We start from the raw sequence: 27,718 nt of genomic DNA, 5'->3' as shown, positions 1-27,718 counted from the left end.
TGCCAGGACCCGTTGTAGAGGTAAACGCTTGCCTCGGTGGTGCTGGGGGGTGACTCTTGTGTCCGGTGCTTGCAGCTACTCTACCAGGCAGGTCACTGCATAACCACCTGTTGCTTTTTCTTTGTCATTTGGCAGGTGTCTGCCTGCTTCTTCTCTCTAATTATGTACAGGGTGGAATTCAGTGCTTCGGGGATATGGATGATTATAGTGAACGGGCTCCCAGATGGGTCTATTATCTTGGTGAATCGTGCATACTTTTTTTTTCAAAAGTTAGTTTACTCTGGAGCTAGATATTTTAGAGGGAAACAGTCCAGAGGGGGCTCAAGAGACAAAGTTGTTGGATGAGTCCCCAAACCTGGGAGCAAATGCAGTTGGGCTCTAGGGCCTCCGAATGTGGAGCTAGACTGCTGTTGGCTGAGAGCCTCACTGTCTGTCCTCAGCGAGGAAGCAGTACAGCTGGAATGAGAATTCTCATAGTCTCGTTCTCAGTCTAGTGTTTTTTTCTGCTGACTCATTTGCCTAGGAGGGCTTAGCCCTTTTTGGACATTTATTGTGTTTTGCTGCAGGAATCAAACACAAGGTAGGTTTCTCAGGTGCTTATAGAATGGGCTGTGATAGCGAAGTCGGGTGGGAGGCAGGGAGACCTGGCAGCAGAGAGAACAGGGAAGCGGCAGGAGAGTGGGTTTGAGGGACGCTTTGTTTCCTTCTATTTTGTTCTGGGCTGGCCTTGGTCAGGATGTCTGGTCCTGAGTGCTGGTGGATTTTGTGTACTGGCAATGGCCTCGGGGATAGGGCACCTTGTGTATGTTCCTGACAGTCTGTGGGAAATAGATATGCGTGTGTGTGTGTGTGTGTGTGTGTGTGTGTGTGAGAGAGAGAGAGAGAGAGAGAGAAGGAAAGGAGATCACAGTAGGGGGGTGTGATATTTATTCTGATTGCCTATTCAAATCATTTTTAAATGATTCAAATCATGGGGCATTTTCCTAAAAATAAAAGGAAGTCCTAAAAAAATAATAATGTTAATAAATAATAAAATGAGACCTAGAACTTGAAGTGCATTGTTTAAAAAAATCCTTCTAAATATGTTTCTTTGATTTTAGAAGTTGGCTTTTGTCTCTGAATCCCAGAAGACGTAATGGAATATTAAAGATGGTCTGGAATGGCACCTTCATGGTGTGATTTTTTTTTTTTTTTTTTGAGTATAGTTGATACACAGTGTTAAACTAGTTTCAGGTATGCAACATCGTGATTTGACAACTCTGTCCATGATGCTGTGCTCACCACAAGCATGGCTACCATCTGTCCCCACGCAACGCTGATACAGTATCATTGACTATATTCTCTGCACTGTACCTTCTATCGTCATGACTTATTCATTCCATCACTGGAAGCCTGTGCCTCCCACTCCCCTTCACCCATTTCGCCCATCCTCCTATCTTCCTCCCCTCTGGCAACGATCATTTTGTTTTTCTGTATTTATTGGTGTGATTTTTTATTCATTTCAGAGATGGAGCATTCTGGCAGGAGAAACCTGAAACGTACAGTCAAATGAATTATTCCAGTCGGAGTGGAGCAGAGAGCAAGGCGGGATGGGGTGAGTACAGAAAGTGAAGGGTTTGGAAGCTGAGTTCACAGTCAGCACAACTACCAACCCACTGTGAGGATTTTAGCGACATAGGGTTCTTTCTATTCTAGAATTTCATGACGCAGGTTAAAGTTTTACATGAATTCTGTACAATCAAAATTCCCATCTGCATGAGTCATTGAGAGAAGAGGGTTTCCGATAGAATTATTCAGACAGACAGTGTTCATCTTTCAAGGCAGTGATGGAAAATGATGATTGGAACTCCAGGATCAGATGGCCAAGGTTCAGAAATGTGATTCATTCACCATGAGGACATTTTGAAACTGAATTTAACATTGTCCGGGTTTAGGTCTTTTGTTTTGGTCACTTGTTAGTTACAGTGTTTGGTAAGCCATGTTTATCTTAGTAATGGCAGAGCTAATGTCTGAATAGAGACATCACTAGAAAATTAATGCATAAGGTTTTTCTGTTTCTAATATAAAGGAGTCCTCTATTAGCATAAACTGTGCTTTGAAGATAGGAACCAGCACATGGAAAAAATATTGTCAGTCTAGGATTCTGTTGTGGAATGCGGTATTTGTTATGGTGAAAGATGATTATCAGAATTCCAACGTTCTTTTTTTTTTTTTTTTTTGGTTTTTTTTTTTTTTTTTTAAGCAGGCTCCCCACTGAGCAAGGAGCCCGATGCGGGCCTCAGTCCCAGGAACCTGGGATCATGACCTGAGCCGAAGGCAGATGCTTAACTGGCTGAGCCACCCAGGTGCCCCAAAATTCCAGCATTCTGACTGAGTAGCACTGATGGGTAAAAGGAGAGGGAGATCTTGGTTGAAGTACATGATTGCTCTTGAAAATAGGAGCATAATTAGGATTCTAACAGGGGCCTGCTTCTCCCTCTCCCTCTGCTGCTCCCCCCGTTCCTGTGCTCTCTCAAATAAATACTATCTTTTTTAAAAAAAAGGATTCCGATCAATTATTTTGCTAATTGTTCTCTATTACACAAAATAATATATTATAAATGGAAAAACTAATCTCTCTTCTTGAGAAAAAATGTTGTTAGAGAAAACTGTGCTTAAAAAGGGCTCCTGGAAATTTCACAGAGGGTCCTCTTTTCTGTAGATTTGTTCATTTTCTCACTCCCCCATAGACCTTTTTCTGATGTTTCAGTTTGGCGTTCTAGATCTGACGGGGTGCTGTGTCCCTCAGATGTGTAGAGTAAGTCTTGTATGATTGCTTCATATTTTATAAAAAGATGTATTGAAGACTTCTAAGATAGACCCACTGTTACATGATGGGCATGGAAGCTGTTCTCCGCCTTTTCTGGAGAGCAAATTGACAATAAATATTCAGAAACTTAATCTGCTGCACATGCTTCAGCTCAGTAATTTCACATCTGGAATTTTGTTCTAATGCAATAATCAGAGATTAAAGACTAAACTGGTGTACAGAGATGTTCATGTAAGATCATACATAGGAAAACTGGAAACGAACAACATCCAGTAGTGGGACAATGATCATGTCACAATATACCCACACCGTGAAATTGCATGTGGTCGTTAAAGTCCCGTTTCTATAGCCCATTTGGTGCTCTGATGTTAAATGAAAAAAGGGAAGAAGTATGTAAAGTATGTGAAGTAGTAATATAGGAGATACATTCCCAGTTTTCTTTTAACCAAAGTAGTCTGAGGTATGATTTACATACAGTATAATGTTCCCTGTTCAGGTATATACTTTGATTAGTTTTGACAAATGTGTACAGTCATTTAATAACCACCACAGTCGAGATACAGACTCTACCACCCCAAAAAGTTTCCTCTTGTCCTTTGTAGCCAATACTCTTCCTCTGCTCTCAGTCCTTGGCAAACTACAGTTTTGTGTTTTCCAGAATGTCAGGTAGATAGAATCCTGCAGTATGTTGCCCCGTGCATCTGGCTTCCTTCATCTCTGAGATTTACCTGTATTGTGCACATCAGTATTTCATTCCTTTCTTTCTTTCTTTTTTTTTTTTAAAGAGGGAAGGAAGGGGGAGGGGCAGAGGGAGCGGGAGAGAATCCTAAGCAGGCTCCACACATGCCCAGCACGGAGCCCCATGTGGGGCTTGGTCTCACAACCCTGAGATCATGACCTGAGCTGAAATCAGGGGTTGGTTGCTTAACCAGCCGAGCCACCCAGGCGTCCCTTCACTCCTTCTGTTGTAGAGCGCCATGACATTGTATAGACATTTGTTCAATCACTGGGCCACAGACATTTGAATTGTTTCCAGGTTCTGGGGATGGTGAACCATTGAGTAGACGACATAACATTTTTATTTCTCTTGGGTAGACACCATGGGAAGATTACTGGGTCATAGGGTGAGTGTAAGTTTAAGATAATGCTATCTCTGTTAAAGAGTGTCTATACCATTTTGCATTCCTACCAGTAATGAGAGTTCCAATTGCTTTCATCCTCTACACTCATGGAATTGTCTGTTTAAAAATTTTAGCCATTCTAGTAGGTGTGTAATGAACAAACAATGAATCATGGAACACTATATCCAAAACTCTCATTTTCCTAGTAATTAATGCCAAGTATCTTTCCATGTGCTTATAAGCGATCCATATATTTTCTCTAGTGAAATGTCTATTTTAAAGCTCTTAAAATGTAGTTGGTTTTTTATTGAGTTTTGAGAGTTCTTTATATATGCTGTATATAATTCCTTTGTCAGATATGTGATTTGCAGATAGTTTTCCTAGTTTATGGCTTGTCTTTTCAGTTTCCTAATAGTGTCTTTTTAATGAGCACAAGTTTTTATTTTATCAGCTTAGCTATTTTTAATTTTATGGTTCATACTTTTTTGTAATGAACTTCTTAGTTTGAATAGTTTTAGATTTATAAAAGAAATTGTGAAAATAACACAAAGAGATCTCATACACCCCAACCCACTTTCCCTGTATTAATGTAAATATGGTTCATTTGTCACAAGAAACGAATATGGTTTATGTTTTTCGTGTCTTATCTAGGAAGTCTTTGTCCCAAAGTCACAATGATTTATGGTAGAAATTTTCTGTAGGATGGTTTTATGTAGAAATTGTATAGTTTTAGCTTTCAGGTTTTGGTCTATGATACATTTTCAATTAATTTTTGTGTATGATCTGAAGTAATGTTGAGATTTATTTTTTTTCCTGTGTGGCATTCAGTTTTTCTAGCACTATTTGCTGAATAGACCTTTTATTAATATATATATTTATATCACATATATTATATATTTTTATTTTATTATATAATAAAACATTTGTATATATAACTATAACATATAATTTATATTTGCATATATTTATATGTATATAAATATATATTTACGTATAATTTGTATATAATTTATATATATTAATATATATATATTTAAATTATGTTAGTCACCATGTAGTACATCATTAGTTTTGGATGTAGTGTTCCATGATTCATTGTTTGTGTATAATACCCAGTGCTCCATGCAGTACGTGCCCTCCTTAATACCCATCAACAGGCTAGCCCCTCCCCCCCCAAAACCCTCAGTTTGCTTCCTGGAGTCCATAGTCTCTCATGGTTGGTCTCCCCCTCTGATTTCCCCCCTTCGTTTTTCCCTTCCTTCTCCTAAATATAAAAAAGCCTGTGTTGTGGTTCCTCTTTTTCCATGTGGTTTAGTCCAGAAGTTGAGAATCCTGTACCTTCTACTTCCGCATCTACCCTTACAATAAACCCTCATTACTTAAGACAACTTGAGTGGATCTCTGTTTCTTGCAACCTAAAGGAAACTTACTAGCAAACCTAACACAGTAAAAAAAAAAAAAAAAAAAAAAAAAAAATTCGATTTTTAACTGCAGTGCAGTTTTTTAAAGCATCCATTGGGAAGTTCTGTTTCTTCTATTTTCTGGCTTTTATGGGGTGAGGATGAATGACTAAAGAAAATCGTGTGCTGGCCCCAAAATTTCTCCTCCAGGGTTTTGCTTCCATGTGTGAAATTAGAGCTCTTTTATTATAACGTTATATTTCTGAGAGTTGTAAATACATTGCTAAGATCAAGGGATAATATACTAATATGTTAACCAATTACTGATTTTTAAATGTATTTTGCATATTATCCCAGCTCAAAGACCAGAGCTCTGAAAACGAGTAAATTCTGAAAGAGAGGGTTGCAGGTAGAAATTTTCTGAACAGAGGCCAAGACTTGTACTTGTGAAACTGGTTATCAAAGATGGTAAAAGGGTTACCAAGGCTTGGTTTTGCATACTTTTTTTTTTTTTAAATCTGTTATTTATTTATTTGGCAGAGATAGAGACAGCCAGCGAGAGAGGGAACACAAGCAGGGGGAGTGGGAGAGGAAGAAGCAGGCTCATAGCGGAGGAGCCTGATGTGGGGCTCGATCCCGTAACACCGGGATCACGCCCTGAGCCGAAGGCAGGCGCTTAACCGCTGTGCCACCCAGGCACCCCTGGTTTTGCATACTTGACACATAGCATGTGATGGTGAAGGTCATGGACTAAGGAGTCAGAGTGCCTGTGTTTAAAGGCCATCTCCGGAACTTTCTTAGCTGTGTGACCTTGAGCAGATTACAAAGCCTCCTATGGCCTCAATTCTTCTTCTGCCCAGGGGGGCATTTGGGCGGCTCCTGTCCGCTCACGCACCCAGAGGAAGTGGTCAGTCGCTGTCAGTCAGTTCATCCCTTTGCTCCGTGTATCCCCATCTCTCAGGCCAGGGGACCTGGAGGCCTGTGTGTGTGCCTGAACTGCCTGCATTCTCAGGCTAATTGTTCACTTTGCCATGAAGGCTTCCCGTTTCACTGAGCCCTTGAGCCACCCCATCTGTTCAGTCATCTCTGTTTTCCTGTGCGGGTTCCCTCCTCCTTTTTAAGACCTTTAATTAGTTTTGGGTGATAGAATCATCAGCACCACCTGAGCGTCAGTTAGAGCAGTGAGTGAGTTTCCTCTGAGTAGCTCTGGTGTACTAATTATTCCCACATAAAGGTAGTTTTCTGCAGCTCTGATTTCCTGCTAAATTATAACAATGCACATTTAAAAACGTTTTTTTGTTGTACTTTTGAAATCATTCGCCTCAGGTTCATCTAGTCAAACCAGAAACACCTGCAATAACATTGAGATGAAATTCTTTTGTTTTACTTTTCTTCACTTTTTAACTCTGGTGCTTTTTTTTTTTTTTTTTTTTTGCTTTTTTTTTTTTTTTAAGCATTCCTTTGGGAAGTTCTATTTCTTCTTTCTTCTGGCTCATGTTTCCTAAACAGACAGTTCATTTTTTAATAGTTGCTCTCTCTGGGAGGTGTTGCTCTTTGCCAGGCGTAGTATTGTCATGCCTGGCCTGGGGTATTAATTCTTTCACTGACTTTTGCTCCACGTCGCATGACAAAGCCAACAGGATAAAGAAGCTACTGAGTTGAAACAGCTAGAAATTCAACTCAGCTAGAATTAGGTTAGCACCTACTAGAGGCAGTGGGCACCATGTTCAGAGCAGGAGACCAGAAATGAACCAGAAGTGACCAAGATGGGCTGGGTATAAGAAAAAAACTCTTTCCAGAATGACAGTCAAGTTTTCTTTGCTTTTGTTGAACTATGGGGTAAGTGTGTAACATACCACAAACCCATGTTACTTTGGCTGCTTATTTTGATTTCACATTGGGTCTCAGTTTCAGAGATACCATAGGGAGTGGGTACATGCTTAGTCTAAAGGGGGTGCAGCTGTTTAGATCTGTGACTGACTTTTTTTTTTCTTCATAACCTTTTGTACAGTAGTTAATTTTGTAATTAATTAATTAGAAAAACAGATTTGAAGATTGTAATTGGGAGGAAATCCAGTAAGGAGTTATTAAAGTTGGCCAGGAGAACTGAAAATGACAGGGCTGATGTGAGGGGCAGGAAATGGAGAGATGAGGAAGCTTGGGATTTAAAAAAAAATGTTTTTGTCATTTAATTAATATTCTATGAAAATAACTTTCTTTTTGGCGTATAGTGCTTTGAGTTTTAACAAATGTATAGAGTCACGTAGACACCACCCCAGTCATACTGTGGAACAGTTCCGTCACCTCCCAGAATTCCCTCATGTTGTGGTCAACCCCTGCCCCACCGCTAAGTCCTGACAACCGCCCATCTCCATCTGTAATGTCATATAAATGGAACCTTACTTTAGTTAACTTTTTGAGATGGGTTTCTTTCATTCAACAGAATGCCTTTTACAGTATATCAATTTCTTAGTATTTCATTGTATGGACATACTGGGCTTCGTGTAGCTATTTCCTGAAGGACATTTGTGTTATTCCGTTTTGGCAGTTAGGAGTAGAACTGCTGTAAACGTTTGTGTGCGTGTTTTTGTATAAACATACGTTTTCACATCTTAGAGTAAATAGCTAGGAGTGGGATTAATGGGTCATATGATGTGTATGTTTAACTTTATGAGAAACTGCCAAACTATTTTCCAAGGTGGATGGATGTAGCATTTTGTGTTCCCACCAGCAGTGCATGAAGGTTGCAGCTGGTCTGCATCCTTGCAAGTATTTGGTATTGCCTTAAAAAGAAATTATTTCAGTAGGTGTATAGTGGTATCTCATTGTGGTTTTAATTTGCGTTTCCCCTAAAGCCTAATGATGTTGAGCATCTTTTCACGAACTTCAATATATGATATTCTGGATATGGGACCTTTGTTGGGTATATGGTTTGCAAATATTCTCCCAGTCTGTAGCTTGTCTTTTTGTTCTTTTAACAGTGTCTTTTACACATCAAAAGTTTAAATATTGTTGAAGTCCAATTTATTGAATTTTTTCTTTTAAATAAATCCAATTTATAAAGCTTATAACCTTAGACATAAATTCGTGCTCTTTATGGCCATGCATTTGTTATTAAATACTAGCATCAGGATGTTTTCAGGTTGTTGCTTATAGTTGCACAAGTTGTGCACTGCACAATTCTAGAAGGCATGATTTATATGGACTACAGTGTGAATGGTAACCCCAAAAGCTGTAAGTGTACAACTTGTACAACCATACATTATCTCTTTGGGTGTCTTCTCTACTCCACAGACTGCTTTGATTGCTGTGATTCTGTTTTACTTCTCTTGCCGTTTATTTCTTATGTGGAGTCCATATGGAAGCTATATTTAAGAAGCTCCTGTAGATTAACCGTCTAAAGCTAACTTGTTCCTGCTGACTCTCAACTAGGCGATGGCCCATCCTTGGGGTTCCAGCAACATCATGCTGTCAGGCTTGTGTCCTTAGCTTTCTCTTCCTATTAATTCGCATTTATGGAAATTGGAAACTCTGAGCAGCCAGCCATTTTTTACTGTCTAGACAGCCATGGTTTTGAAACTCATGTCTAAATAAATGACTAAAAACTTAAGATTTGTAGCATCATCCATTATGCACTTCTGGATTTGCAAAAAAAAAAAAAAAAAAAAATCAGAATATAAAAAGGAAAAAAAGAAACAGAATATAAAGACAGAAATGCCCTTTCCAGGGACTATTTTGGCCATGAGTAATTCATTATTAACTCTGAGTAGCTCTGAGTGAACTCTGAGGTGGCACATGACTTCCCTCTGACAATATGAATGTACCATTCAGTACTGTGAGATTTAGTATAGTCTGAATACTTGCTCCCAGTTAAAGATGGGATCACAAACTGTTAATTAATCAATAGTGTTGCAGCAGGACCAGGAGGAGTCAACAGATCAGAGCTGCTCTAGATATGTTACAGCGTCATCATCTTCATCAGTACAGGCTCCAGACGCAGGGATAGGGAAGGATGAGCAAGCATCCTGCTTTTGAGTTGTTTTTATTCAAAATCAGGTGGATTGTGTTTTTACGTAGAGAAGGCCCATAATAAGGTTGTATCTTGGGAATGAGTTTAAGTTAAATGGAGACGTTGGTAAAGAGGGCTTAAGGTTTGGGAGGAGTGGGTGTCTAATATCACAGGAAGTAAAAAGATATGTAAGAAGAGATCACTGGGGTGCCTGGGTTAAGCTTCTGCCTTTGGCTCAGGTCATAATCCTGCTCAGTGGGGACACTGCTTCTCCCTCTCCATCTGACCCTCCCCTGGCTCATTCTTTCTCTCTCATAAATAAATGAAAATTATTAATAGTAATAATAAAGAAGGGATCACTGCATGGAGAATCCAAAGAAGTGATTTGAGGGATGAGGGTAGGGACTTGTTTACTGGGGGGCTATTGATCCCACTCTAAGAAATGGTAGCATACAAAATGGTGGAACCAACAGGTGTTTTTTGTTTGGTAAGTAAGCCCAGGAAGTTATTACAGGAAAGGTGATCTTTCCTAGTGTCTTCCACCTAGCTGGCCTCTTTGTAATTAGCGACAGTGTGATTTCAGATCATTTTTCACCATGACCTGGAGTCTTAGGCTGTGTGTGTGTGTGTGTGTGTGTGTGTGTGTGTGTGTGTTTTAAATAGACATGTCCTTTATCAAGTTACGTCTCCCTGTATTCCTAGTTTACTGAGAGTATTTTTTTACTTTTTATCAATGGGTGTTAGGTTTTGCCAGTTGTTTTCTTTGCATCTCTTGTTAAGATCATATGATTTTTCTTCTTTAGCCTGTTGTTGTGATGGATTACACTAATTGATTTTTGGATATTGAGGCAGTCTTGCAGACTTGGTTATGGGTGTATAATGCTTTTTATGTATTGTTGGATTTGATTTGCTAACATTTTATTGGGGATTTTGCATCTGTGTAAATGAACGATACTGGTCTCTGGTTTTCCTTTCTTATAATGTCTTTATCTTGTTTTGTGAATGCTGGCCTCCTAGAATGAGTTAGGACGTATTCCCTCTGCTTTTATTTTCGGGAGGAGATTGTAGAGGACTAGCGTCATTTTTCCTTTAAATGTTTGGTAGAATTCATCAGTGAAAGCATCCGGACCTGGTACTTTTCTTTTTGGAAGGTTATTAATTCTTGATTGTATTTTTTAATATGTATAGACCTATCTAATTAATCTATTTTTCCTTGTGTGAGTTTTAGTAGTTTGTGTCTTTTAAAGAATTGATCTCTTTCATCTAAGTTATGACATTTGGGGGCATAGAGTTGTTCATAACATTTTTTATTATCCTTTTGATGTCTATGGAATTAGTAGTGGTTCCCCCGCTTTCATTTCTGATATTAGCAATTTGTGCCTTTTTTTTTTTTTTTGGATAGCCTTCCTAGGGGTTTATTAATATTATTGATCTTTTCAAAGAACCAGCTTTTGATTCTCTATTGACTTTCTTTTTTTTTTTTTTTTAAAGATTTGATTTATTTATTTGAGAGAGAGAGCACACAAGTGGGTGGGGGGAAGGGCGAGGGAGAGGAAGAGGGAGAAGCAGACTCTTCTTTGAGCAGGGAGCCCAACTCGGGGCCTCTGTTGATTTTCTTTTCTAATTTCCTGTCTTTCATTTTACTGATACCTGTTCTAATTTTTATTATTTATTTTCTTCTGCTTGGTTCAGCCTTCATTTGTACCTCCTCCTCTAGTTTCCTAAGGTGGAAATTTAGGCTACTCCTGTAAGATCTTTCTTCTTTTCTAATATATGCATTCAATGCTGTAAGTTTCACTCTTAGCTTTCACTGCCTCTCACACATTTTAATACATTGTATTTTCATTTTCATGTAGTCCAAACTACTTTTTTTTCTTCCAAGATTTTATTTAAAGTTAGTCAACATATAGTGCAGTATTAGTTTCGGGAGTAGAATTTAGTGATTCATCACTTAATGTAATACCCAGTGCTCATCACAACAAGTGCCCCCTTAATCCCCATCACCCATTTAGCCCATGCCCCGCCCACTTCCCTCCATCAACCTTCAGTTTGTTCTCTGTAGTCAAGAGTTTCTTAGGGTTTGTCTCCCTCACTGTTTTTTATCATATTTCATTTTTCCTTCCCTTCCCCTATGTTCATCTGTTTTGTTTCTTAAATTACATGAGTGAAATCATCTGATATTTGTCTTTCTCTGACTTATTTTGCTTAGCATAATACCCTCTAGTTCTATCCAGTTATTGCGGATGGCAAGATTTCATTCTTTCTGATGGCCGAGTAATATTCCATTGTATATATATATATACACCACATCTTCTTTATCCATTCATCTGTCGATGGACATCTGGGCTCTTTCCATAGTTTGGCTATTGTGGACATTGCTGCTGTAAATATTGGGGTGCATGTGCCCATTTGAATCAGTATTTTTGTATCTTTTGGATAAATACCTAGTAGTGCAATTACTGGGTCATTGGGTAGCTCTATTTTTAACTTTTTGAGGAACCTCCATACTGTTTTCCACAGTGGCTGCACCAGTTTGCATTCCCACCAACAGTGTAAGAGGGTTCCCCTTTTTCTGCATCCTCACCAACATCTGTTGTTTTTGTGTTGTTAATTTTAGCCATTCTGACAGGTGTGAGGTGGTATCTTGTGGTTTTGATTTGTATTTCCCTGATGTTGAGTCATATGGAGCATTTTTTCACGTGTGTGTTTGCCATTTGTATGCCTTTTTTTGGAGAAATGTCTGTTCATGTCTTCTGCCCACGTCTTAACTGGCTTATTTATTTTTGGGTGTTGAGTTTGGTAAGTTCTTTATAGATTCTGGATACTAGCCCTTTATCCATCATGTCATTTGCAAATATCTTCTCCATTCCACAGGCTGCCTTTTTGTTTTGTTGATTGTTTCTTTCACTGTGCAGAAGCTTTTGTCTTGGTGAAGTCCCAGTAGTTCACTTTTGCTTTTGTTTCCCTTGCCTCCAGAGATGTGTCTAGTAAGGAGTTGCTACAGCTGCAGTCAAGTCCAAACTACTTTTAAATTCCTTCTTTGACCTGTGTGTTATTTAGTAGTGTGTTGTTCAATCTCCAAATATTTGGGGATTTTTCCAGGTATCTTTTGGTTATTGATTTCCAGTTTAATTCCAGTGTGGCCTGAGAACATATTTTGTATGGTTTCTGTTCCAAATTTGCTCAGACATGTTTTATGGCCCAGAATGTGGTCTGTCTTGGTGAATGTTTTGTGCGAACTTGAGAAAAATGTTTGATCAACTATTGGATGAAATATTCTGTACATATCGGTTGGATCTGGTTAATTGATGCTGTTGTTTAGTTCACCTGTATCCTTACCTATATGCTTCTGGAGCTGCCAATCACTGACAGAGGGGTGTTGAAGTCTCCAACTATAATAATGGATTTTTCTCTTTCTCCTTGAAGTTCTATGAGTTTTTCCATTAAATTTTTTGATACTCTATTGTTGGGTATAGATAAGTTAGGGATTGTTACATCTTCTTGGAGAACTGACCCCTTTATCATTATATGATGACCCTCTTTACTCTCTGAATTTTTTTGTTCTGAAGTCTGCTTTGCCTGAAATTAATATAATTACTCCAGCTTTCTTTTTTTTTTTTTTTTAAAGATTTTATTTATTTATTTGACAGAGATAGAGACAGCCAGTGAGAGAGGGAACACGAGCAGGGGGAGTGGGAGAGGAAGAAGCAGGCTCATAGCAGAGGAGCCTGATGTGGGGCTTGATCCCATAACGCCGGGATCACACCCTGAGCTGAAGGCAGCTGCTTAACCGCTGTGCCACCCAGGCGCCCCTCCAGCTTTCTTTTAATTAGTGTTACCATGGTATATCTTCATCCTTTTACCTTTAATCTATCTGTATCTTTATATTTGAAGTGAGTTTCTTGAAGACAATGTGTAGTTGGATCTTGTTTTTGTATTTCCTCTGACAATCTCTGATTCTTAATTGGGATATTTAGACCATTCACATTTGATGTGATTGTTGATATAGTTGGATTAATATAACATTTGTAACTTTTTTTGTATTTACTGCATTTATACTTTGCTTCTTTTTAATCTTTCCCTTTTTTCTGCCTTATCTGATTCTAATTGAGTAGTTTATATTATTTCCTTTTTTTCTTTCTCTTAGCGTCTTGATTATACTTCTGTTTTAAAAAGTTGTAATAGTTTCCTTTTTGTTTGCGTTACACATTTACAACTAATCAAAGTCCACTTTTAAATAACACTATACGACTTCACAGGTAGTGCAGGTAACTTACAACAGAGCGTTCCCGATTCCTCCCTCCCGTCCCTTTTAATACTGATGTCATCTGCTTCACTTATCCACATGCTATAATCACCCAATATATTGCTGCTGTTATTACTTTAAATGAAAGGTTATCTATTAGATTGATTAGGAATGAGAAAAATGAAAGACTTTATTTTATCTTCTTTTATTCCTTCTCTAATCTTCTTTTAATGTAGATTTGACTTTCTGATCTATGTAGTTTTCCTTTTCTCTAAAGACCTTTAACATTTCTTGAAAGCAGGCCTAGTAGTGATAAAGTCCCTCCATTTTTGTTTGAGAAAGTGTTTTTCCTTCAATTTTGAAAGATAATGTTGCTGGATATAAAATTCTCAATTGTCCTTTCAACACTTTAAATATTCCATTACACTGTCTTCTTGCTTGCATGGTTTCTGAAGAGATATCCTATGTAATTCTTATCTTTTTTTCTCTATAGATAAGGTGTTTTCTTTCTTTCTTACAATTTTCATTTCTGTTTACATTACCCATCTGTTCTTGGATGTTGTCTGCTTTTTCTTTTTCCATTAGAGTCCTTGACATATTAGTCATAGTTAAACTCCCTACCTTTAAATTCCAAAATCGATGCCATCTTTAATTCAGGTTCTGATGCTTGTTTTGTCTTTTTAGACTGGCTGTGTTTAATGTTTTCTGTAGCTATAGGTTCCAGAGGTTTAAGTTTCTTTGTTTCCCCACTTGGTGCCCATCCCCCACCCCAACTTATTGTCTTTGGGTTTCCCTAAGACTTTCTTCATAAACAGAGTTTGTGTCTTGTGTTTCTCTCTGTTGTAATCTATTTTTATTATATTAGAGCCCAGGTGATGTGGTAAAAGAGAGCAGGAAAATGTTATAATTTTATATTAAATCTCAATTTTTTTTAGTGGTCCCAGTCTCTAGGTTATGACCCTCTGAAGCATTTCTCAGCCTTTTTTCTCCTCTTAGAGGAGATAGGAAGGCTAGAGGGGACAGGAGTTGTCTTAATTGCCCTCTCACCAGGTGGCTAAGCCTCTGATAGTTTCCCTTTAGGGTTGGCCTTTGTTATGGAGAAAATCAGGGTGTAGTTCAAAAATGTTTGCTTCTTCCCTCTGTGCCAGAAAGATACAAGAGAACTTTTTTCTCCCATTTTTATCTTGAGAGCATGTTGGGCTTCTAGAGATAGACCCATGAAAATGTGGAGGTTTCCTAAGACTAAGCCCCCAGGGTTTTTAAGTCTGAAGTTAGTCCACACTCAGCCTCCAGGAATGCATCAATTATGGTTTAAATGTTCCTACCAGTTACTAGCTCTAATGTCTTCTGCTCCCAGTAACCTGATCTCAACCTTGGTTCTTTGTATTCTCCCGTCTCTCTAGTGTTAGCTTGGTTAGTGTTTGCCATGTGACCTCAGTCTTCTGATGGATCTAAGAAGTCATTCGTTTTCAGTTCAGTTTTTATCTTGTTGTGAGGGCGGGAGTGATGGCTTTCAAATTCTTTGCAAGTTGGGACTGGGAACCTTCTGGGACTGTCATGGGATGTGTATTTTGGGACATGAAATAGCTCAAAAAGGAAACCTCCTTTGTGTAAATCCCAGGTAATGTACTGCACTATGGCTTCCAACTCTGTGCTGTCACTTTATTTATTTATTTATTTATTTATTTATTTATTTATTTAATTTATTTATTTAGAGATTTTATTTATTTATTTGACACAGAGAGAGAGAGCACAGGTAGGTGGAGCAGCAGGCAGAGGGAGAGGGAGAAGCAGACTCCCAGCTGAACAGGGAGCCCAACCGAGGGCTCAATCCCAGAACCCAAGCCGAAGGCAGACCCTTAACCAACAGAGCTACCCGGGCGCCCCCTGTGCTGTCACTTAAAAAAAAAAAAAAGTAAACAATTAGCAAACAGAAATAAAATAAAGAATAAATTCAGCAAAAGTTTAAACAAATAGACAAAATGGTAAAAAACAAAGTTCAGTTTTAAAACAAATCTCATAGCTCTTTGTTTGAAATAGTCAAGTAACAGTAGTATACAGGTGCCCGGTGCAAAGGAAGTGACGACAGTGACTGCTCTCTCAAGGGCATCTTAGGATATTGAGCTGGATGAACTTTGGAAATGACCGAAGAACCTACAGAGGAGTCACCAAACTCTAACCCACCAGCCACATCTTGTATACCATCTGCTTTTATGTGGTTGACAGGCTGAGAGTGACTTATATATATAAATGATTAGAAAATAAAAAAATTGTATGACACATGAAAGTTACATGAAATTCAAATTTCATTGTCCACAAGTACTGTTTTATTGGGACTAGCCATATTCATTTGTTTACATTTTGTCTGTATGCTCTCAAGCTATACTGGCAGAATTGAGTAGTTGTCCTGTGAGAGTCTGTGTGGCACTCTCATCACTTTGGACTGATGCTTGGGACCCTGCAGATTGCAGTGGTGCAGTTACAGCTCCACAGAATTTTAAATGTCATATGATGACATCTGTCCCTCCCTTTTGCCCTTCCTCCCTCCCTGCCACCTACCTTCCTTCTTCTTTTGTTTCTTTCTTCCTTCTTTTCCTCCTTTCTTTCCTTTCCTTCTTTCTTTCTCTTCCCCTCATTTATTCATTTACATTTACCATAAATATCCATTAAGTCAAAACAAGAAACGAAAAGTGGACTTCGAATCATGCTTGTAAGACAAAATGGAGTTCGCATGATTTTCTCACAGAATTAGGCGGCAAAGCATTCTGTGTATTGCGCAATGACATAGTTATACTAAAAGAATTCAGTGTCTTGTCAGCCAGACTCATCATCACAGTATCTTTAGCTCAGAGGAAAGCAATGGTTAGAAAAATTAGAAAAACGTAACACAGTTTCTCATCACAGTAGAATTTCTTCACAAAAATAAAACAGTGGGGGGCTCCTGGGTGGCTCAGTTGGTTGGGTGTCTGCCTTTGGCTCAGGTTACGATCCTGGGACCCTGGGATTGAGCCCCACATTGGGCTCCCTGCTCAGCGGGGAGCCTGCTTTTCTCTCTCTCTCTCTCTTTCTCTCTCTGCCTGCCCCTCCCCGTTTGTGCTCTCTCTGTCAAATAAATAAATAAAATCTTTTAAAAATAAATAAATAATACAATGAAAACGAGCCTATTACCAAAGAACATTTCTGAGTGTCCCACTTGTTAGCCAAGCAAGGAAAGCTGCTTTCCAGTGGTGAGTTAACTAAATTATGATTGATTGCAGCAAAGAAGTGTGTCCAGAGAAAATAAACTTGAGACTTTTAGCCTTTCAGTGCAATGGAATGACTGTGAAGTGTTCAGAGCCTGTGGTTATTTATTGTGTTATTCATTAGCTGGTACTTGGCAGAAAATACTTGAATCTATCATGGGTAGCTCCATCCAGTAGCGCCATTGCTGAACTCATTTACTCTCATGGATGTAACCATAGTTGGGTCCATAAATTTTTGCCAGAAAAAGAAACTGAATACCCTGACTTGTGCCAAACAGCAGTTCAATGGCAGTGGTAAGGTTTTATTGCAATTTTTTGAGCTCGGGGCTGAGATTGAAATTTTTTGAAATGAGAAGCACTGCCTTCAGCTGCCACTCTTGAACACTGAGTGGCTCTGAAAATTAGTTTTTGCTGCTTTCTTGATGTTTTTTAATGAATTCAAACTGAAATCACAAAGCCAAACGCTGGTATGAGAAACTTAGAGTGCTCTAAGTCATTTTGACAATTAACATCGTTCGCCTCGGGCTGCCTTATGCACTTACAGTGGTGTCAAAAGATAAAACAAGAAGTGAGATCTTCAGTTCCATGCAAATTTGCAGTGGGTATGTTTTCTGAGTTCAAACTTGGGTTCCAGCAGCAGGTTTTGGACCCAAATGCAAGTGCAAAGATTTCCATATTTCAGAATCAATTTAACTGAGCAATTGAGGAGTTTCCATCTTACCTTCAATTGGAAGTGATTAATCTGCAAAGTAATGATATGCTAAAAGACAAATATCAACAGAAAAAATTTAGTAGAACTCTATAAATGCCTTTCAAGCAGTCAGTATGCTCAATTAAAATTGTCTGCTCATGAATTGATATCAGTATTTGTCAAGACTTTCCTGTGTGAGAAGACATTTTCAAAGATGCAATATTCATTTTTGAATCGAAATAGTGAGGTAAAATCTCGTTACAGATCGGTGTTACCAGATGAGCGTTAGCAATGATGATGCGCCAGTTACATTTGAGCCCCAATTAAATGAAATGTTAGCACCCCAGAAAGAATTTTTTCTACTCATTATAGACCTATACAAAAAATTACGTTCTAGGCTTGTTACCAAAAAAATGTACCAAGTTATTATTATGTTTTAAATTTTGTCGGTAAAAAACGTGTGGAAATTTGTTTCTTTCTCTCTATCTAAGTATCTCTATAACATTATTGATTTTGCTTCTTGGTCCACAAAGCCTAAAATATTTACTATCTGTCCCTTTATAGAAACTGTTTGCTGACCCCTGACTTAGACACTCTTGACTTCCTGTGTGCTAGAAGACGATCTGTGGGCCTCAAATGAAGAAGCCCCAGACACAGAGGCAATAATCTACAAAGATCCTTATACGTTATAAATGGAACAAAGAAAGCATTTAGGGGCTGGTCAGCTACCATGTCAGACTATCTCCCAGTGAAACCTGGCACATGAACAAAATAGGGGACCTCTTTTTCAACACATCTGTATTAGTTTCTTAGAGCCACTGTAACAGAGTACCACAAACTGGAGACTTGAAACAATAGAAACTTATTCTCCCCAGTTCTGGAGACCAACAGTCTGAAATCAAGTTGTTGGGAGGGCCATGCTGCCTCTGAAGTTCTAGAAAAGAATCCCATTTTGGCTCTGTCTAGCTTCCGGTGGTTGCCAGTAATCCTCAGGTTTGTAGCTTCATTGCTCCTGTTTCTACCTCTGCTGTCACGTGAAGTCTTCCCTGTGTCTCTGTGTCCAAATCTTCTCTTTTTGAAACGGTGTCAGTCATGTGGATTTAGGGCCCACTCCAGTCCAGTATGATTTCATTGTATCTTAGCTGATTACGCCTACAAAGACCCTATTTCCAAAAGTCACATTCCGAGGTTGTAAGTAGACATGAATTTGGCAGGGGTGGGGGGCACAATTCAACTTAGTTCATTTTAGCAGTAAAAGGAGGAAGTGATCAGAATGGTTCTTGGCTAGAAATCTTCAGAACATGTAGAAGAGAGAAAAGTGCTCCTTCTCCCCAAGGCATTCGCATTCTAATCTCTGAAAGCTGTGAACATGTTGCTTTATATGTCAAAGAGGACTTTGCTGATGTAATTCAGCTGAGGACTTTCACACGTGGAGATTGTGTTTGAGGATCTGGATGAGCCCAGTGTAGTCACAAGGGCCTTTAAAGGAGGGTGACAGGAGAGTCGGAGGTAGAAGAAGATGGAATGACAGAAGCAGAAATGGGAACGATGAGCTTTGAAGAAGGAAGAAGGGACAATGAGCCAAGGAATGCTGGCCGCCTCCAGAAACTGGAAGAGAAAAGGAAATGGTTTCTTTGTGGAGCTTCCAGAAGGAATGCAGCCCTCTCCACACCTCAGTTTTAGCCTCATCAGAGTCATTTTGGACTTCTGACCCCCCGGAACCATAAGAGAATAATGGTGTATGGTTTTAATTTGCTAAATTTGTGGTAATTTGTCACAGCAGCATAGAAAGCAAGAAAGAGAGCTAGCTGGACTTGTTCCTATAGCTAGGAGGGTGAGTCCTGGTCATGGCTGAAGGGAGAGAAGCTGTAGAGAAATGGGAGATAACATTTGGGGGCAATGAGGGGAACAGTGGAGAAATGGAGGAAAGGATGGATGCAAGAAAGATCATGAAGGAATGGGTGACGGTACACCTGGAGCGAATGAGAAGTCAGACAGCATTCTGTGCTTCCGTTCTGTTCCAGGCATGTGTTTTGGAGATGATTGTAAAAGACAGATGAATTCTGGTTTGGGCCTGAGATTTTAAATAAAAGTGATTTAAGTTTGTAGGAAAAAGGTGATGTTTTCTTAAATTAATGACAGAACTTAGGATTTTCATGCAATTTTTCAGATTCAGAACATTCCCGAGTGATCTTCGTAATCATCATTCCTTCCAGATGGCCTCCTACACAGATGCCCTTGTTCGTAATACAGAACACAACATGCTGAAAGGACCTCTCAAAGTTTTGTATGTAGGGGTGGTAAAGGCTTCACTTCGGCTTGCAAGCTAAGAAATATTTGTAGCCATGAAAACATTTCAGAGATGGGATGTTCCCTGAAAAGGATGATTTGCCCACGGGCATAGAAAGTGTCAGGTTAGGAGAAAGAAGTTGAGCATTACCACTTGCTATGGATCTTGGATGAGAATCACTAGGCTAAAAATAAACTGCTAGCCAGCTCATTCTGTCATGACCCCATACTTCTTAGGAAACAGTAATGCTGAAAGTATTTTTCAAACAGATAGCAAATTAAGAAAACATCATGCCAAACAGGGGATAAAAGATCAGCTGCTCAGAAAAGGACTTCAAAACTGTTTTAAGATTACAAAAACAATCTTGTATTTGAAAAATAAATTCTGATAGCCACAAGTTTCTTTTAAATCCTGATTTTATTTGTTTATTTTAAAGAGGAACGCTATTTTATAGGGTAAGGGAGGGTCTAGCATTGTGTCCCCATAGATTAAAAAGATAAAAAAGTAATGACATGTCTGTCTTCCTGGAATGTATACAGAAAGTTACTATCCACTCATAGGTGAATAGATAAGATCAGAGTTTTTAAAACTTGACTACCAGTGGTTTTGAAGTCCTTTCTTCCAGTTAGCTTTAAAAATGCTGATGCCCAGGCCCCAAATCCTGATACTCTGATACAACTGGCTGACAAACAGGACCAGGTGAGGTCTGGAGTTCCTTGAAACTGTAGAAATTCCTTGACTGACAGAAACATTTATCACATAGTAAGTATGCAGTACTCTTAAGAAACCTCAGTTCCTTTTTTTTTTTTTAAAGATTGATGGGTTGATTGGTTGATTTGGTTGTGGGGGGGAGAGAGAGAGAGGAAGAAAGCGCACAAGCTGGGGGAGTGGCAGGGAGAGGGAGAAGCAGGCTCCCCGCTGAGCAGAGAGTCCGACAGGACCCTGGGATCATGACCTGAGGCCAAAGGCAGACTCTTAAGTGACTGAGCCACCCAGGTGCCCCAGGAAACCTCAGTTCTACAGGAAAGTGAAGCATATAAAAAAAGTTCAAATTCTCAAGCCATGTGACATGCACCTAGAATAATGTTTAAATGAAAGAGGTAGTAGCGAGGGAGGAGAGGTTCATTTATTCAGAGTGGGATGGAGGTGGGATGGAGAGCTAAGAGAAGTGTCTGGTCTTAGCTGAGTTTGGAAAGCTAACTAGAGTTTGTCAGGTTGGCAAGTCAGAAGGGCATTTTCCGACTCAGGGAAAGTATGTGAAAAATCATAGACATGAGACAGCGTGTTCAGAAGATGATTATTAATATTGCTGGAGGGTAACATTTGGAAGATGTATCAGGAGTTGGGAATTGGCAGGAGGTAGGAGGTGAGATAGAGAGTCAGGCTGGTCCCAAGAATGGGGCTGGTGGGGGGATTCTTTCAACCTTTCAAGACTTGGGGAGCACATGCTGGAGCCAACTGACAGCTGCTGGAAGGTTCTCAGAGCTGGGACATGCTCAGACTTGCTTTTTTGCAGAATCCCTCTGGCAGCCCTGGGAAAGATGAGTCTAGAAGGAGTGATCCTAGAGGCAGCGAGATGAGTAAGGAGGCTGTTGCTAAACCCCACTGGGAGACTTGAAATAGACTCGTGAGTAGAGTGGAAGGGGTAGATCTAAACATACCATGGAGGCAGAATGAAGAAGACCTGGCCAAGGGGTGCTAGATACAAAGGAGAGAGGGAGTCAGATTGAGTTCCAGGTTTTTTATTTTCCAGCCAGATGGCTTAAGATACCCATCAGGCCCTAAACATTAAAGGACAATTTATTTTATAGACTTAGTCACATAGGAGCAGGTATCTTCAGGCTTTGCTCAGCAGCATGGAATGTGAACTGTGTTTCGGCAGGTCAGCCTAGCTGCACATGTTCGAATGTGGGGATAACGTGATAGAGTGTGTGTTCTGCTCCAATGGCCATCAAGCCCCGAGTGAGGAAATCACCCTCCTCCCACTGCCCATCCGTCCCCAGCAGCACCACTGTATACTCACGGCCTCTTTTCCACTGGTTCCACTTGTCCACTGAATCAATCATTTGATGCATTTCAGTCTACTGTTGTGCCCTCTCTACCTGACACAAGGGGAAGGGCCAGTAAATAAGGTAGAAGTTACAAGACCGGGCTGCATTCCATCACTGTCCCCCTTTGCAGGCTAAGCCTGTTCTCCATCACTTCCTCCTCCTCTCCTAATGCAAGTACCTTCTCCAGCCAGGATATAGTCCTAGAGGAGAGGAAGCAGCTCCCAGTCTCCACCCACTTGAAGTATTCATCCTACAGGATGCCTGCGAGCACCACTGGGTTCCAACCACTGTCCTCATCAAGCTTTTGGGGCTTTCCTGCAAATAAAACCCTAATGGGCCCACTCAGGCATCCTGAAGTCAACCAAGGGTATGAGCATAAGTCTTTTCACTGGCCTCTTACTTCAATGCCATAAAGTTTTCAGATAAGATTGCTAGAATTTAGACATATCCTTCTGTCTAATATAGAAATTATTCTTGTTCAAGTATTGTATAAATCCTGGTAAAACAGGTTCCTGCAGTAGTTCAAAGTAGTATTTTCTGTATGTCATTTCCTATTCACTTCTATAGTCAGACCTGAGGTTTGGGGCCTGTATTGTTTCCTGGGGCTGCTACCATTAATTAAAAAACTGGAGGGCTTAAAACAACAGACGTTTATTCTCTTACAATTCTAGAGGACAGAAGTCCAAAATAAAAGTGTCATCAAGGTCAGTTCTTTCTGGAGGCTGTGCGAATGTATCCATTCCGTGCTTCTCCTCTAGGTTCTGGTGGCTGCTGGCCACTCTTGGCATTCCTTGGCTTCTGGCCTAACTCCAATGTCTGCCTCCGTCTTCACAGTTCTTCTTACCCATGTCTGTGTGTTAAATCCCCCTTTCCTTTCTCTTACAAGGACACCAATCATCGGATTTGGGGCCCGCCCTGAATCTAGGATGATCTCAAGATCCTTAATTATGTCTGCAAAATCCTATTTCCAAATACGGTCACATTTGTAGGTATAGGAGTTAGGACTTGGATCTGTCTTTATCGGGGACCACTCTTCACCCATGATAGGGCCAGCATCAGTTGTTCTACCAAGGTGGTGACCTAGAGAAAAGATTTATCTGATAATTGGCTATTTGGAGTAAATCAAGAGATAGCTTCTCTCTAACTTTAAGGTTAGAAAGATCATATTTGGTGCTCTGAAGACTATTTATTATTGAGGATTTAGAGTCTCTCTCCATACACACACACAGTTTTATTGTAATTTTCTACTTTAAATAATCTTCTCATTTTCTGAGGTGAATTCCCCTCAGTTTTTCACAAGACATTCCATCCTTCACCTAGAATTGGACAAATGGTTTACCTTTTCAAAGAGTGTCTCCTACCTATATTCCTTAAGGCAAAATCAGCCTTGGGATAGGAGTTGCCTCTTATCAACATGTTCCTTCCCTGAATGTGATGGTGAAAGGGTTCTTGACCACCCCCACCCTTTTGCCAACTCTGGCTATGGCCACATGCTCCGCCTGCTCCGATTCCAGCAGGAAATGATAGTTGGGATGCTGGAGCTATTTAGAATGGTACGATTAGTTCTCATGTCTCCTGACCCACAGGCTTTGCCATTGGATGAACTTACAATATTGCTTGTGAATATCAAGTAACTAAGAAGAATGACTAATTATACCATCTCAAATTGATGACTTGGAACTTTTTTTAAGAAAAAAAGACTCAGAGATGAGATTTATTACCATTCTCAAGCACTTCCTGAGCAGAATTTAAAACTTCCTCCTGGAAAAGACTGTGAAATAAGACTCTCCTTGGCCAAGAGAGAATAATCTAGTCTGCAGAGACCCAACATAAGTACCAAGGAAGGAAACACAGTCTCCTGGGAGAAATAAGGATGATGATGAGATGTGGATGTCGGTGGGGGGAGAGGGGGAAGAGAGGACATATGCACATGCAAGCATAGTGATGCTGGCCTGTTCCCAAGAACACCCTCTCTGCTGACCACAAGGGAGCCGAGACCAGAATGAAGATGGAGCTCTTCTAATGATGGCCTCAGTTGCTGTCTCTTTTCCCCATTGCTTGTACCCAGTCTGTGTTAGACAATGGCAAGACTAGGAAAGAATAATACTGGCTGAATCTCATTGAACGTTCTTTAGCATCTATGGTGATATTTACATGAAGCCCACCTTAGATACATTCAGAATTGGTTGGGCACCTTGGGGATGGCTTTGGCAAGAATTTAACCTGTGGCACTGAGTGAAAGAGAGAAGACAGCTGGCTTCCCAGGACTAATGCTAGGTGTAGAACTTTGCCAAAGGGAGTGAGACCAGAAAGGGAGGTGGGACAGCCTAACAGAAGGAGGCGCAGTAAACTCCCTACATTCACTGTACTATAGCAGCTGCGGATAAGGTATAGTTCACCTTTTTAAATTAAGTGGTGAGATGCTCTTTTTATTCACAGGACATAAACAGCTACAATAATCAACATGACTATTTAACTTCCCAGAAAAGTGGTTAAAAAAATTAGTGATAAATTGTTAAACATTTTTTCTATTTTACCTCTGTGCATTTGCCCAGAGGAAGAGACACAATATTATTCTATTGGCTACTGTCTGCTGTCCTCTGGGAAATTGTCTCTCAAGATGGAAAAGATAGGCAATTGGAATAGCCCAGGAATAGGGAGTTCATCCATCCATCCATCCATCCATCCATCCATCCATCCAACCATCCATCCATCCATCCATCCATCATCCTACCAACACATTGAGTATCTATCTATAAGGCATCCGGCACTGTTAAGAGATGCAAAGATAAATATGACATAGTGCTGAAATTACATTATCTTTTAACTGCAGAATCTTGTGATTCTGTAGTTTTCCCCATTAGATGATAAATCCACCAATCTTTCTTCAGCCATGCACAACAGTTGACTACCAAAGAAAGAGGTATCTGAAATCAATTAGTCTATGTTCAAATCCCAGCCCTGTTACAAGTTTTTTGAATTTGGGTTAATTAATTAAATTATCTAGACCACAGCTTCCTCATCCATAAGTGAGAAATAATTCCACCTTCAGAGAATAAATAAAATATATAAAATCCCTGCTTATAGTAGTTCTGTTTCTCTTAATTCTTATAGGAAGACTTTTCCCTCTAACGGGAATATGGCATTTCTCTGTAACATAGTCTGGTGGTGTTTAGAACTTTGGTTTAAGACTCGTAAAGAAAGGAATTTAATTGTATTCCCCAAGTCAGGATTACCTGGCAGGACTCCTGGATTTTTGCAGACTATCTCCTTTCCAGGAATCTTAGAATGTCCTAGTCTGAAGAAGTTTCAAAAGCTCTCAGTCCCATCTGCTTCATGCCAGGTCAACTTGGGTTTCTCTCTTTTCCAGTACTGCATCTCGTTGAATATTTATGGTTTTAGTGCATGCTAGTGCATTTAGGACTTCCAAAGGGGCCATTATTGCTCTTACTCATGCTTAAATGTTTGCTCACCCAGCCCACAGACTCGCTGGCACATACCAGGGAGCCACATGCATTTCCCAAGTATATGGGTCAAAGGCTATTTTTTATCATTTGGGTCAGATACATACTCTTTATTAATTTATCTTAATTTGATTTTTTTGAATCCTAAAGTTTCTCCAGCCAAAACTTTGGGATCAGAAAATGTTTATTTGTGAATTGTATTTTTTATTATTCAAAATGCATTTATGGTTCTTACGAAAAATAAGATGAGAATTGCTAAATGTCCTTTCAACCAGAAGGGGAAATATCTATAGAAGTGGAAACTCCACACTGGTTTTCTAATTTCACAAAGATTATATTGGGCAAAATGTGGATTTTAAAAAAGACCTTGCTCCATCAATTCCATCTGCCAACTAGCTCTGAGGTTTTGGGCAAATAATCTCTCAGAGTTTACTCTTCTCATTTGTAAATGGAGATTATTATACCTAAATTCAGGATAGCTGTGAGATTATAGAGAATGCCTGTAAAAGGTGTGGCAGAAAGCCTGGCACATTACAGTCAAAAAACACTGTAGTATTGTTTTGATTTCCTTTTATTTCCCACTACTTCCATACGTACTGTATCTCAAGGGTAAGCCCTTTTTGTAGGTCAAAATGTCATCCGTGGGAGTTTGAAGCTATCACAAATGCAAATTTTGTCTTCTGTGCTTGAGGGATGTGACCCTTCCCTTTTCTATATACGAATACTTACAAGTAATCAGTCAAACGAGCCACGTAATTTGGTGGTAGAGATCATCAAAGCCTAGAATCTGTATTGTAGGGTAGCGCCCAGAGAGGTAGTTGAAATTCTCCCATTGCATGCATTGTGAATCTATATGTGGAACACCTCGGGTGTCAGGTGCTGCTGGGCTCAGGTGCACAGTGATGAATCAAACATACATGGTCCGTATTTTCATGATGCGTCAAACTTTAACACAAAAGTTGCATGTTTTAATTACAAATTGTGTAAGTGCCATGAAATAAAAGACGAAAGGCTATGAGAAGGAATGACACAGGGGAGAAAATTTAGATGGGAGGATTGGTCAAAGCAGGCTGTTGTTCAAGCTTTGACCTATGCCAGGAGCTAATCAGGAAAAGAACGGATACAAAATGCATTCTAAGTGGAGCCTGGGGAAATTGAATCTAGTTTAAGAAACCAGGAGACGAGAAAGTCCCAATCACCTAGTGAAAAAGGGCATGAGGAAAGATGGCAGAGGGGTGGCATTGCAGGACCGCCAAGGTCCTGTGGTCATGTTACAGGTTCTGTATGTTATTTTGTGTACAGTGGGGATGATAGGAATGTTTTAAGCAGGAAAATGAACTGCTTAGATTCAGAATTTTTAGATGACATTCAGCTACAATAAAAAGAAGGAATTGGGTTTGCGTGGGAAGGATGAGGGTGGCAAGGAGGTTAAGAAAGAAAGCGGGAAGACTAGGTGGAAGGTGGAGACCAGCTGGCTTGGCATAGGGTGGAGGCGGAGCCGAGAGCACCTGCTGCTGGACGGATCACAGAAAAGAGGATGAGGGAGGGACAGATGATGAGTTCTGTTTCCTGCTTGAGCAGCTGAAAACAATGCCCCATTAACAGAGCATCACTAGAGTGGTCATTGGTCATCGATTTCAATTGCTGCAATTTTGGGTATTAATTCATATACTTAGAGAATTTTGCTTAGGATTTTCTTTCTTGATTGTTTTGTTTCTACCAAATCGCTTAGTGGTTAGCATCTTGATTGTCTAGCTAATGGTCTCCAATTCTTTGCTGTCAGTAAGATCTTCTTACACAAGAGTATGGAACTGGTCTTCACTCTGCCTTAGTTATCATCACAAATCTGTAATAATCACTGCTTTAGAAGAATCTCAGACTCCAACAGGATTGTTCTCATTGGTCTCTGAACATCTGCCCCTTTTTTTTTAAATCTTTTTTTTTTTTTTAAAGATTTTATTTATTATTTATGTGACAGAGAGACAGCCAGCGAGAGAGGGAACACAGCAGGGGGAGTGGGAGAGGAAGAAGCAGGCTCCCAGCGGCGGAGCCTGATGTGGGACTTGATCCTGGGATGCCAGGATCATGCCCTGAGCCGAAGGCAGACACCTTAATGACTGCGCTACCCAGGTGCCCCCATCTGCCCCTTTCTGCCCCACCAAGGCCTTTGTCCTTGTCTGCAGTGCCTTCATCCTGCCTGCCTGCCAGCCAATTTGAAGTCTGACCATCCTTTTAGATTCAGTTTATGCTATTGTCTCTGAGAAGCCCTTATGGATCAGCTCAGCTCAGTGGGCTTCCTTTGATATATCAAACTTGACCTTGTAATCTCAGTTTTCTTTGTATATGTATGAGTGTGGGTCTTTTCTGCCCCCAAACATTGTAAGTTCCTTGAAGG

The 27,718-nt window shown here is 39.8% G+C and overlaps 1 long non-coding RNA gene across 1 annotated transcript; it reads left to right on the top strand.

Moving 5' to 3' along the window:
- Positions 1-482: 482 nt before the first annotated feature.
- On the top strand, positions 483-27,361 carry LOC121105863. Its single transcript, XR_005838629.1, has 3 exons — positions 483-580; positions 1,506-1,594; positions 27,304-27,361. It is a non-coding gene; the product is annotated as an uncharacterized LOC121105863 (long non-coding RNA).
- The last annotated feature ends 357 nt before the right edge of the window (positions 27,362-27,718 follow it).

This window comes from Ursus maritimus, unplaced genomic scaffold (assembly GCF_017311325.1).
Source record: "Ursus maritimus isolate PB19 unplaced genomic scaffold, ASM1731132v1 scaffold_3, whole genome shotgun sequence".
Classification (NCBI taxonomy): Eukaryota; Metazoa; Chordata; class Mammalia; order Carnivora; family Ursidae; genus Ursus; species Ursus maritimus.
This window is presented reverse-complemented; position numbering and strand designations above follow the sequence as displayed.